Raw genomic sequence first — 13391 nt, 5'->3', positions numbered from 1 at the left:
ATAAACTTGTCTTTTGGGTTAAGCAAAATAATTTTTCTGGCATTTCGAGAGAACATTCGCAATAATTACGTAAATTTTGTAATTAAAAAGAATTATGAATTAACTCTGAAATTTTACCGTATATTAAATTTATACTGCATCGCTGTCAAATGTTATGTTTCCACCTATTGAAAAATTCCCAATTAGAAAAATCTCAAAATTTCCCAAGCATTTAAACTACCGATGACTTTTTTTAAAAAAAATTATTATCTCGCCATTTTCACTTGTGATTCGACAATTTTCTAGCATGCATTAAATATTAATAGGTGACGATTAATGTGCATATTGTTCTTATTTCATTACTGACTCGGGACCTAAAATTATATAATAAGAGCAGTCATTACAGAACATTAATATTTTGCTACAACATTTTAAACAACTAAGCGTACTTTTTTTTTATGTAACTCTTCCCCTCCCCGAAAAACAGGAAAATCAAGAATTTAAACTACATTCCTTTTACCACTTTTTGATCCCTTTTTTTTTCACTATCCTTATTTTAGGCAAATTCCTAAAAATAAGATTGCTTCATTAAGGTTTCCATTAAGAACATATATATTGCTAACTCATACTAAATAATCAACCTAAAAATAAGGTTTCTATTTAGCAAAATATAAGTTCCATAAGAAAAGTTTATTAATTTATGGTTGGGGGCATGGGATAAGAAAGACGATTTTCTTGATTTTCAGACTCACATTTTCAATTAACATAACATAACCATGCGTTATTTTTAAAATTTGTAAGTTTTCATTATTATAATGCAAGCAAAAAACGCCGCTTATACTAGTGATAAGATAATAGAATATTATCCTAATTATAAATAAGTAAATGATGCAAATCAAAATGATCTCACTGCTTTTTTTCAATCACTGAAAGGTTTTCGTTTCTTATAATAATAATAGTAAAACGTGAAGCTATATATAAATAGCCATTAATTTATTCTCTTAAAAAATTTAACTGTCTATTCCGTTGTCTGGTTGCCACTTCACTTCTTGTTTACATTTAAAACGCATTATAGAATACAATTATTATGAGGGAAAAAAAATACGAAGAAGAAAATAAAGAAAAAATTATGCGATATCTTTCTCTACGCGAATATCATAACATTATTAAAAATGTTTTGAAAATCTTGGACGAGAAAATTTCTCATTATAGTTTTGAATTTTCGTTTTTTACGTTATACGAGAAATTTTTTTAAAATGCTGTAAAATTATGTATCTTGTTCTAAATTATGCATAAATATTCCAATACGAATAACGACGATTGGATTCATTTTTCGTTCGTTGAAAAGCTTGCTTATGAATGAAACGTGTTACCTTCGGAATATAGAGTTCGGAATATTCGGTCGGAATATAGAGTTATTACTTCAAAAAAATACATTTGCTTATTCTGTTCAAATAAGATGACTGATAAAAATCCATGAGTTACAGTTGGTTACCAAGACTCAATGCTAAGAGCCAATTTACTTCCAGAAAAAAGTTTAGTTGATTTTAAAAAAAAAAAAAAAAAAAAAAGTTTGAAAAGTTTAGTTCATGTTTAGATTTGAAGCGCATTTCAGAACTCAGTATACGAAATACGAAAATAAATAAATAAACAGAATAAAATAAATAAAAGTATAAAATAAATTAAAATTTGAAAAAATATAAATAATAGGGTAAGATCTTACTCGGTATCACCCTATGAATTTTAAAAACGTTGAAGACATTTTGGAATTATTGAAACATTTTTATTTTTTGTTTATTTATTTTAGAATTTAAATAATAGTTAACAAAAATATTTTTGCCAATACTGTAGGTAAGAAAGAAGGAATTGCTCGTTGTATATTACTTTCAAAGAAAACGCAATGCCAATTAAATGAATCTAGATAATATAACCTCAAAAACTTGCCAAAGTAATTCACTACTTCAAAAAAAATTCATCTGCCGATTGTGTTTAAATGGGCTTATCGGTAAATATCGAGTTTCAGGTGGTTGTTACAGGTTGAAAGTTTTATTGGCGTCAGGCATTTGGCGTCATTTAAAAGGACAGATGGTTCGAATGGTGATAAAGTTTACGATGCCTTCTGGGATGCTATCAGGCGACGAGCGAGCAAGGTGGGTTCCAAGGAAAGATTTCCTTACTACGTGAAACAGCTGTCTTTGAGGAGGAGAAAGAAAGAAAAAAAAAAGAACTTCGAATCTTCAGGTGGAGGATTGACCATAACCAGGGGGTAAATCAGCTGAATGGTAAAATGGGGGTGGGGGTAGATAGCGCTGTGTATCCCTCGATATGCTCTTCAAAAGCGTATAATGTGGCGGTGTTCTGCTTTGCTAAGAGCGTACAGGACAAAGAGTCTGCGGGCAGGGGGTCCTTATGTTGTATTTCTCCATTTTTTCTTCGGGGGACNTTCCAATACGAATAACGACGATTCATTTTTCGTTCGTTCTTCTTAATAAAACGTGTTACCTTAAATCAATCGGAATATAGTGTTATTACTTCAAAAAATATATATTCGCTTATTCTGTTCAAATAAGCTGACTGATAAAAATTCATGAGTTACAGTTGGTTACCAAGACTCAGTAGTTCTAAGCGCCAATCATTGTATTTACTTCCAGAAAAAAGTTTAGTTAAAATTTATAGAACATTGCAGAACTATATTTATATTGGAAAATAAAATTGATAATAAAATTTGAAAATAAAGAATTGGAAAATAAAATTAAAAAAATTTTTTTTAATGAGAGAACGTAAAGGTCCTCTTCAAGACTTCCTTTACGTAATGCTATTTCAAAATAAAGAATAATTATCGTAAGATAAAATTTGGATTTAAAATAAAATAATCTCTCTCTCTGTATATGTATATATATATATATCGTAAATGCGTGAGATCTTACTCGGTATTCCAATATGAATTTAAAAACGTTGAAAAAATTTTGGAATTTTTGAAGCATTTTTAGTTTTTGTTTACTTATTTTATACTTTAAATAATGCTAAACAGAAATATTTTTGCCAATACTGTAAGTAAGAAAGAAGGAATTGCTCCTTGTATTTTGCTTTTCAAGAAAACGTAATGCCAATTAAACGAATCTAGATAATATAACCTCAAAACTTGCCAAAATAATTCACTACTTCAAAAAATTCATCTGCCTATTGTGTTTAAATGGGCTTATCGGTAAATATCAAGTTTCAGGTGGTTGTTACAGGTTGAAAGTTTTATTGGCGTCAGGCATTTGGCGTCATTTAAAAGGACAGATGGTTCGAATGGTGATAAAGTTTACGATGCCTTCTGGGATGCTATCAGGCGACGAGCGAGCAAGGTGGGTTCCAAGGAAAGATTTCCTTACTACGTGAAACAGCTGTCTTTGAGGAGGAGAAAGAAAGAAAAAAAAAAGAACTTCGAATCTTCAGGTGGAGGATTGACCATAACCAGGGGGTAAATCAGCTGAATGGTAAAATGGGGGTGGGGGGTAGATAGCGCTGTGTATCCCTCGATATGCTCTTCAAAAGCGTATAATGTGGCGGTGTTCTGCTTTGCTAAGAGCGTACAGGACAAAGAGTCTGCGGGCAGGGGGTCCTTATGTTGTATTTCTCCATTTTTTCTTCGGGGGACAAGTTTCCGGCAATGGTGGATAAGGAACATCTGCCGAATACGTTGTCCCCGGAACACATAGGGGATGGAAGATAGCTCAGGGAAATTTCTTCTGAAAATTTAGAAAACTAGCTTCAAAAATTTTAAAAATAGTATTCTCTCTTTTGTATTTAATGTTTTCAGAAAATATTTAAAGCTATATTAACAATTGATTTGACGATTTTTTTAAAAATTTTTTTTAAGATGTTTAAGTATTACTTCAACTTTGTTCTTTGCAATACTTTACAAGCAAGCACAGAAAAGAACATAAATCTCAATCTAATATTCTTTGACACTTCTTTTTGTAATATTTATATAATCATATTAAGCTTAACTCTACCATCATCATTTTTTTTTTCATTATTATCATCAGTTTGACTTATGCATGCTTTCCTTTTTGGTTATTCAATTGTTTTATTTTATATTTAGGATTTCTCATCATTCATAGTAATTAAGAGTAGTTCTTTAATTAATTAAAACACTAAAACATGCGATTTTTTATTTATAAATTTTAAAAAATCTTTGTGAATTCAAAAATAATACATCACGCTAATTAAGTTAAATAATTTACAAGCAAAAAAGTTTAAAGTTTGTAAATATCTCATTAATCTGTTCAGTATACTTTTCTTAAATTTTTTTTTAAAGCATATGTTTGATTATTTTATTTAATTTAACAGAAATTATTTCCCCCTGGATCCCCCAAATATTTATTTAAACTTGTCTTGTAAGCATAACTTTTATAAGTCTTAGGTAAGCGATTAATTGTCTTAAATCAATATCGTTGTTAAACATTGGGAAGATATAATTGGAAGTTTATAGTATTAAATGAAAATAAACATTAGGTCTTCGTCACGGTGGTATTCGTGCTTATGAAGGACTAACCATTTTATTCGAAGAAGTTTATTTGTATTTAATTAAAGTATTTCTTTCGACTATTATGAATGATAATTATTATAAGAAATCATAAATATCAAATAAATAATTAAATAGCAAAAAGGAATTCTTGCATAACTCAAAACTGATGATAATAATGAAGCTAAATGTTTGGCAATGATAAATTTATGCTTAATTTGATGATATAAATATTAAAAAGTGTAAAAAAAATGCTTGAATGATATTCAATTTTTAGTAGCATGATTTGTTTTGTCTAGTAAGTGGCGGCGTAGTAGGTAAATAGTTGTCATTTGTCGATTCGGATCCAATCAGTCTCGACACACACGCGTGACGTCTCTTACAGGTACTATTCAATTAAAATGCGATTTAAACCACACTTTTAAGCATAATAAATTAATTTCTTCGCGAGTTACAACTACCCAATTATGTGGGTTTCAAAGCTATTTTTGTAACCATTATAACTTATTTACGAAAAAAAAAATTAAAGTATGCTGATTTTTTTTCTAAAATATAAAATGGTAGCTACCGAAATTAAACAGTTCAAATCTAAATACTCGAGTAAAGTATTTACACAACAGCCCACTGTGAGCCAAGTTTAAGGTTCTACAATTGACCAACGCCTGGTACCCACTGATCCGAAACTGTGTGGACTTCAAGCCACAGTTGTGAGTCGAACCCCAGTCTTCTACAATGACAGCTCAGAGCCTTTAAGAAAAAGCTTGAATAGGAACAAAAAGTTACAAATATAAAAGACCTTCGCAACATCAATAATATTACGTGGAAGCGAATATTAGACTATCAATAAATTAGAGGAAAATGGATTACTCATTTGCGAACGAAAGAATTGGTGAATAATTTTTGGCACGGTTAAGAAGAATGAAGAATAATTGGGAATTATACTACAAATTTTGAGAGTCAGATACAGTTAAAGTAATTTAAATACAGAAAATGAAATAGCTTTATATCTATAGATAAGACAACAATAACACAGTGAAAAAAAATTTAGGAAGCCTGAGGGAAAAAGGAAGAGAGGCGGACCACGATTGTGAAAAGTAGTTGAGCAGAGTAGGGTTAAATAAATGAAGAGTGCTGGCATCAGATAGATCATGAGGGACTAAGCTGTTTGGAATAGCAAAGGGTGGCAACCGGCAGTAGTGCCGGTAAAAGAGGAAAGTTGTTGCTAACAAAAGGGGGGCGGCGAACTTATTACTTTGAAGTACCGCATTTTAAATTAATTCACTCTAATTAGACTGCAGTAAAAAAATATGGATTTTAATGGATTAGTATATGCTGGTTTTGTTTTTCTAGATCCTAAAGAGGTAGCTAACCACGAAATATTCTCTTAATTTAATTATACAATCACTTTTTAAATGGAATAATTTATCTCATGCCTGTATCAATTTCGTAAAATGCGAGGAATTCTTGTAGTAGCCCATTTTACACAGAATTTTCCCTATTTGAGAGATATTATAAGTTCCTTTATGAGAAAAGCAGTATGATTAAACTAAGTGAATATTTTCATTTGACCATTAACATTTTATTTTAAGAAAGTCTCAATTATCTGAAGTCTAAAATTAAATGCTTTATCAACAATATATTACAATCTTCATCAATAATATATTACGATAGGTAAAAATGTTTTATTCCTTCTAGATAAATACTAATGAACCTCTCGTGTTCTTAGCGACCACTTCAGATTTGTAACTGTCCTATAACGTTTTATTTTATAACCGTCGTTGAACAGCCGACCCAATTTTTGTTCTAAAAACATTTACAAAGGCGATTGCTAATGTTCATCTCCGTAGCCTTGTAATTTTGAACCCAATCCAGAAGACAAGGAAATTCCTGGATCAAATACTAGGCGAAATTTGCCCTCGCGGAGGACTTTTTTGATGCAACTAAGTCGCATTTACGTTACATGGAGAGGAAAATCACGAAAATCTCCCACGGTTAGCCCGGAGACAAGGGGACCCTAACCCATGATCCGTCTACCACTGAAGATATTTTAAGTCATCACTGGGGTTTGTGCGAGTCGGGTGCGGAATTCGTATCTACCAGCCAGCCCTGGGATTTACCTTATTGGCAGGCGAACGCTCTATCCCCTGAGTCATTTCTGTATACCTAGTTGTTCAAAACCAGCAACTGAATTCCTAGAATTAAAAACTTCTAACAGCGCCATAAAACAATTTTCAACATTTTAATCTTCCCAGAGCGTGGCCATCCTGGTTAACATATTGTAAAAGTACAGGCATTGTTATAGAATTAGCATATTTTTCGACTTTATAGAAGGGGTGCACAATTCAGGGCGGAGTTTGTTAACAATTTCCCAATTCTAAAATTTGATTCCAAAAATAACACTTTTTCAAGGGTTGTAGCTTGGATTTCGGTGTAAAATTTTTCCAAATAACAAAAATGGATCCCTTTTGATACAGAATACAGAATGTGGTTCCTCGGGAAAAAAAAATGTCACAAAGGGAAATGTAAAGGAGGGGGTTCATATGAAGGACTTCCCCTCTTCTTTGTGGGGCAGGGCATAGAATGAATTGTGAAGTGTTCTCCCGCAGAGAAACTATTCTGCCCGATTTCTGAGAGCCAATTCTGCACGGTATTTTGTCGCCCGATGAACCATGCAGCCACAAGGACCCAAACTCGTAAACGGAAAAAATTGAAGAGCTACTTGAAGAAAAAAATTGTTCCTTTCTGTCATATCCCATCCCTTTTTGTGACTAAATAGAATAAAAATAAAAACAACAAAGGATGAGATGTCGCACGACTTCGGGTGATACTGAATGACCGCGATTTATCATCCACGGTAATTCGCAAATGCGATCAAAACATGTGATTTAATAGGAGTGCTTGAATGGTTTTTAGTCAAACTCAAAAGGCCATACTTGTTTTGGTCGAATGTTCGTGTGTACTATAGTAACTTTGGTTCGAATATTTTGGTCATTGTGCAAATAAATGGTGGCTTTTGCTAGTCAAAAGAATAATATTGGAAATCAGGAAAACTTGGGTCAATTTTGAAAAAAAATAAAAATAGTAACTGATTTAAATTTTGATACATAGCGTCCTTAGCATTACGGGAACAAAGATTATTTAACGGGTATGTTACTGTTAAAGTTCGAAAGTTATAAATTGCTCATTACTTAGCTAATCTGCAAATTAACTAATTTGCTCCATTTAAGTGCGGAATCAAAAGTTTTCCGCATTTTACCTAGTTAATGCGAACATTAAAGGCTTTGGTATTGTAAAAATTCAGAGTTTTTTTTTTTCTTCTCTCATTACATTTTAATGATATTCTTATTTAATTCTATTTTAAATTGTAAAGAAATTTTAAACAGTTTGATTCTTTAAATTTTTATTGTATTTTATAACCGTCATTGAACAGCTGATCCGATTTTTAGGTTTACGACTAGTAATGTTCAACGCCGTGGCATTGTAACTTTGAACGCAATCCAGAAGACAAGGGAACTCCTGGATTAAGTATTGGGAAAAATTTGCCTTCGTAGAGGACTTTTAGATGGAACTAACCCGTATTTGCGTTACATAGAGAGGAAAACCACGAAAACCTTCCACAGTTAGCCTGACGGCAAGGGAACTCTAACTCATGATCCGTCTACCACCTAAGAAGTTTTACGTCAGCACTGTCGTTGGTGCAAACCAGATGCGGAATTCGTATCTACCAGTCATCGCTGGAATTCGAACCCAGTTCTTACCTCATTGGAAGGCGAACGCTCTATCCCTGAGCCATCACGGCTCGATTCGTTATATTATATAATAGTTATTTGATTGATTGATGATTGATTTTATAAACTAATTTGCACATTCCCTGGCTCATCTTCAGACAAGCTAATTTGCTCCGCGGAATAAAGAGCTGACCACATTTTACCACATTAAGTAATGCGAAAATTAAGAGATTCCGAATCGTTAAATTTCAAAAGTTTGTTTTTCTCATTTCCTTTCAATAATATTCTTATTTTGTTCTGATTTATTCAATTCTCATTTAATTGTAATAAAATTTTAAACCGTTTGATTCTTTATATTATAATTGTTTAATTGATTGATGATTGAATCGACAAACTAATTTGCTGATTATTTGATTGCGTTAACTTGATTAAGATATCAAAAAATAAATGCATAACATTACGTAGACTTAAGCGAACAGAAATGTTGCTGTAGTTCTAGCAAAAATCTTATTTTCACTTTAACTAATGCCTAGCAAGTAATGTGAAGATAGTCTAGCTAGGTAGTTTCAGAACAGCAGTAATTTTTTGCACTTTAACAGATCACTCTAGTTATTTTGCACATTGCCTAGATAATCCGCTGAATTGCTGATTCTTGCTCTTTAACGGTTGCATTTATGAAAATCAATTAGAATAGTTTTTCGCTATATATAAAAGTTTTCGGATGCAGTTAATTAAAGATATCGTATAATATTGTTCAGTATTTACATTGCGAAAAAAACAGGACCCCCCTGAATAACTTTTGAGCTAATTATAGGATTTTTAGGTTCTAGGATTCAATCTTAATGGCTCACGGGGGTTGACCTAAAATATACTAATTAATAACTGCAGGCGATATTTTAAGCGTCGAAATAAGACACAAAAAACGTACTTTCTCTAAATAGACATACCTTTTTTTGGACGGATTCAGATTTCTGACCCCCAAAATAAAGCCGCAATCTGGGATGTATGGTCCCAATTTCTTGGTCAGGGGAGCGATCCAAAGTTTGGGCCCCTTAATATTCATTTTACTTTATGCTTATTTTGCTATATCTCGAGAACTTTTGAAGCGAATTGAAAAATATTTGCCCACAATTTTAAAATTTGTTTATCCAAAGATAATTCCATGAAAAAATACTTTTTAGTTATAATTTTTTTTTTAATGGTTTTAAAAATTGTTTTTTTTTTTTTTTTTTTTTTTTTTTTTTTTTTTTTTTTTTTTTTTTTTTTTTTTNTTTTTTTTTTTTTTTTTTTTTTTTTTTTGAATTGTAATGTATACAAAACTTTACCTTATCTTAAAGAATATAATTTTACATGGTAAAATCCAAAATTTGAGCGCAATCGGCTTAATAGTTTCTGAGAAATCAAATTTAAAATATACGACTTTTCACAATTTCTCAGGAACTATTCAACCGATTTCGCTCAAGGTTTGTATTTTACCTTGTAAAACTACATACTTTAAAATGATGTGTAAAAAATTGTACCTTACGATTCAAAATTTTTTCGATAGCTATTTAATAAAATAATAAAAAATAATGAATATTTACTAAAATTTATTTTTGGCATAGGTAAACCTGGTTCGAATCCCAGCGTTAGCTGGTCGATACTATTTCCGCATCCGGCTCTCACCGACCACAGTGCTGACGTAAAATATTCTCAGTAGTAGACGGATCTTGGATTAGAATCTCCTTGCCGTTAAGCTAACAGTGGGAGGTTTTCATGGTTTTCCTTTCCATGCAACGCAAATGAGAGTTAGTTACATCAAAAAGTTCTCCACGAAGGCAAATTTCTCATAATGCTTGATCCAGAACTTCCGTTTTCCTCTGGATTGGGTTCGAAATTACAAAAATACGGAATTGAACATTAACAGTCGTAAATCCAGAGAATTGGATCGGCTGTTCAACATGGTTATAAAAAATACTATAATACGGAGCCGTGGCGCCTTACGGCAGTGTTTCCCAAAGTGTGGTACGCGTACCCCCAGGGGTACGGGAACAGTTTAGCGGGGGTACGCTTTCTTACGCGAAACATCTTTCAACATACGAAAATTTCAAATTTTTTTATTTAAAAACAAGGCTGGCCATGAAAATTTACGCTTACGTATTTTTCTATTGGCTATTTTTTGTAGAGTTAACAGTTAATAATTAGTGGTGTCAACAGCCGGTTGTGATTGTAAACTTTGTGCAATTTTTTATAGTAAATTTTGTACCAAAAAAGAAAAGTAAACATATTTTTAAAAAAATACATTAATTTTTTTATTAGTAGCACACAGCGTTACGAAAAATTTAGAAAGGGTACACAAAAATCGTAAGTTTGGGAAACACTGCCTCATCACCCAATGAAATAAGCCGGTTTTGAACGGGCCGTGTCGTCCCAGCGATTTCTGGCCGATATGAATTCCGCAGAACTTTCACAGTTTCATACTGAACAAAAAAAAATCTATTTTAACAGTAGCTACAAACAAACTATCGTCAGTCTACTATCGTTGTAAGCAAAGTTTCAGTTACCGTGCATTTAAGTTACCGGCAAGAGAAATTTGAGAACGAGCTATAAAACGTTTTAGTGTAAAAATTTAATACAAAAGTGTAAAAATTTATTGCAAACGATTTCAGCATCAGCTTGGAACCATGGAACAATTTCCATTCTTCCATAAGATGAAAAGATTCCCTCCACACTCGGCTATTGTTAATGTGATGACGCGTGATTTGAAGCAATTTCTTTTCCGCTCTTCCTTTATGTCGGTGGTTGGTCCACCGATTGCCCAAGTACCCCACTTGTAAATCAAGCCAGCAAAGAAGGGACCGTAGCGTGCTAAATCGGGTGTAATATAGAATATTGAATTATTTTTCGGTGTTTCGATCGTGCAGAATGTGGAAACGAGGTGTGGAGGTGTGGCCATTTTGGAGTCAAAACTCTTCAAACCATATGTGGTGTAAAATGAGACCTCTTACTTCGGCATTATAAACCATTCGAGAATAATATATTCCCCACTTTTAAGTCTTTTGCAGAAAGATGTTAGCCTTTGTAGTTTTTGGAGTGCCTATTTATCGAAGTGAGCAACCAATAATATTTTGTTGCCGTAGAAAAAATCTTCCCATATCATTTGGATAGTATTGGGTTACTTGATATAAAAATTAGAGATTGCGTTTCCGCGATTGAAAAAAAAAAAAAAAAACTTATTTTTTTTTTATAAATTTGTCTCTATAAATATGTTAATCTAAATTTTCTTGCAGTTATTGATTTTAATCGTAAAAAAAATAATAAGAAGAATTTTTAAAAATCTTTTTTCAACTGTCATTATTGCAATCAAATTATTCTATCAGAAAAAGCTGCCTAAAATGTTAAAAATTAGTTAACTTTAATGTTTGTGCGTATTTGACCAAACAAGCAATACTTTTCACGAAGTTGATACAGTTTAACTTTCATATTTATGCCTATTCCACTAAACACATTTGTTTTAACCGTAACTCATTTATGAATCAATATTAATCCTTATAAGAATTAACTTTAATAGTTGTGTTCATTCAACCAATCAAATACATTAATCTTACGCAAAAAGCATTTGTATTTTCAACGATCGTGCCTCGTCGACTAACCAAACATATTCTTTTACACGAAAATCATTGGTATAAAGTTCAATGATTGTGCCTATTTAACCTACCGAATACATTCTTTTAGCATAAAAATCATTAGTTTCAAATTTAATCTTTCTGTCTATTCGACCGAAAAGCCCAAAACAAAATACCTATTGGGTTGGCTGTTCAACGACGGTTATAAAATAAAATTTAAAAAAAACCAAGTACCGTGCCGGGATAGCCTGGTTGGTAGGGCACTGAGCCCATGACCAAGAGTTCGTGGGTTCGATCCCCGCCGGCTGAAGACTCCCAGTGTAGTAAATGGTGACTTATGCACGTTAAATCTGTCGAGTTAAGTCCTCCATGTTCCATAACAAATCATACCTCTGGGGGTACTGATCCAGGAGTTTCTTTGTCTTCTGAATTGGTTCAAAATTACAAGGCTAAGAAGTTGAACTTTAATAGTCGTAAATCCGAAATTGGGTCAGCTGTTCAACGACGGATATAAAAAAAAAATGGTAAAATAAAAAAATAAAATAAAAAAGTACCTTATTAGATATTACATAAATTTAATATTCGATTCGATCCATGCGGTTAAAGCCTAATTTAGTACTTTCAAATAATTATACAAAATAATTCAGATTTTTTTTTTTTCAGAAGAAAAAACAATCCTAATACAAAATTTAATTTTAGTAGACTGAAAATAACTTTTATTTTCGTCACATTTTATAAGCGTCGTTGAACAGTTCACACAATTTTGGGTTTACGACTACTAATGTTCAATTCCGTAACCTTGTAATTTTGAACAAAATTCAGAAGGCAAGAAAACTCCTGCACCAAGGATTTTGAGAAATTTGCCTTCGTGGAGGACTTTTTGATGGAATTAACCCGCATTTGGGTTATATGGAGAGAAAAACCAGGATATTTTCCTACGGTTAGCCTTGCGGCAAGGAGATTCTAACCCATTATCCGTCTACCACTGAGGATATTTTACGTCAGCACTGAGGTCGGTGCAAGCCGAATGCGGAAGTTTGTATCGACAAGCCATCGCTGGGATTCGAACCCGGTTCACCTCATTGGAAGGCGAACGCTGTATCCCCTGAGCCATCACGGCTCACTGAAAATAACTTGCAATATTTATATATTTTTAATGCAGTTATATATGATAATATTGTGACAAATAATGTTTCAATTAACAATAGTCTCTCAGTCACTTATCTTTTGATAAGTTAAAAATATTAATAAAAATAACGAAATATTTAATATGATAAAATTGCTTAAAAATATCAAGTTGAGAAAGTATTATTTATACCTACTACTGTAACACGATATAATAAGAGTAATTATTGAAATTAAGAACAATTTTAGAATTAATTTAGAGTACCAATCATTTTGTTTATCAGTATGAAGTAAGGATAGTTCTTTTCCGTAAGCTTTAAATCAATCCTTAGATATTAATTAATTTTTAAAAATCGAGTAATAGCACTTTGTTATGCTTTTTTAGTGCTTATTTCGGCTTCGTTTTATGCGGCGATTGTTCCTCGAATGCTTTATCCGGTT

Source organism: Parasteatoda tepidariorum, chromosome 1 (genome assembly GCF_043381705.1).
Source record: "Parasteatoda tepidariorum isolate YZ-2023 chromosome 1, CAS_Ptep_4.0, whole genome shotgun sequence".
Classification (NCBI taxonomy): Eukaryota; Metazoa; Arthropoda; class Arachnida; order Araneae; family Theridiidae; genus Parasteatoda; species Parasteatoda tepidariorum.
This window is presented reverse-complemented; position numbering follows the sequence as displayed.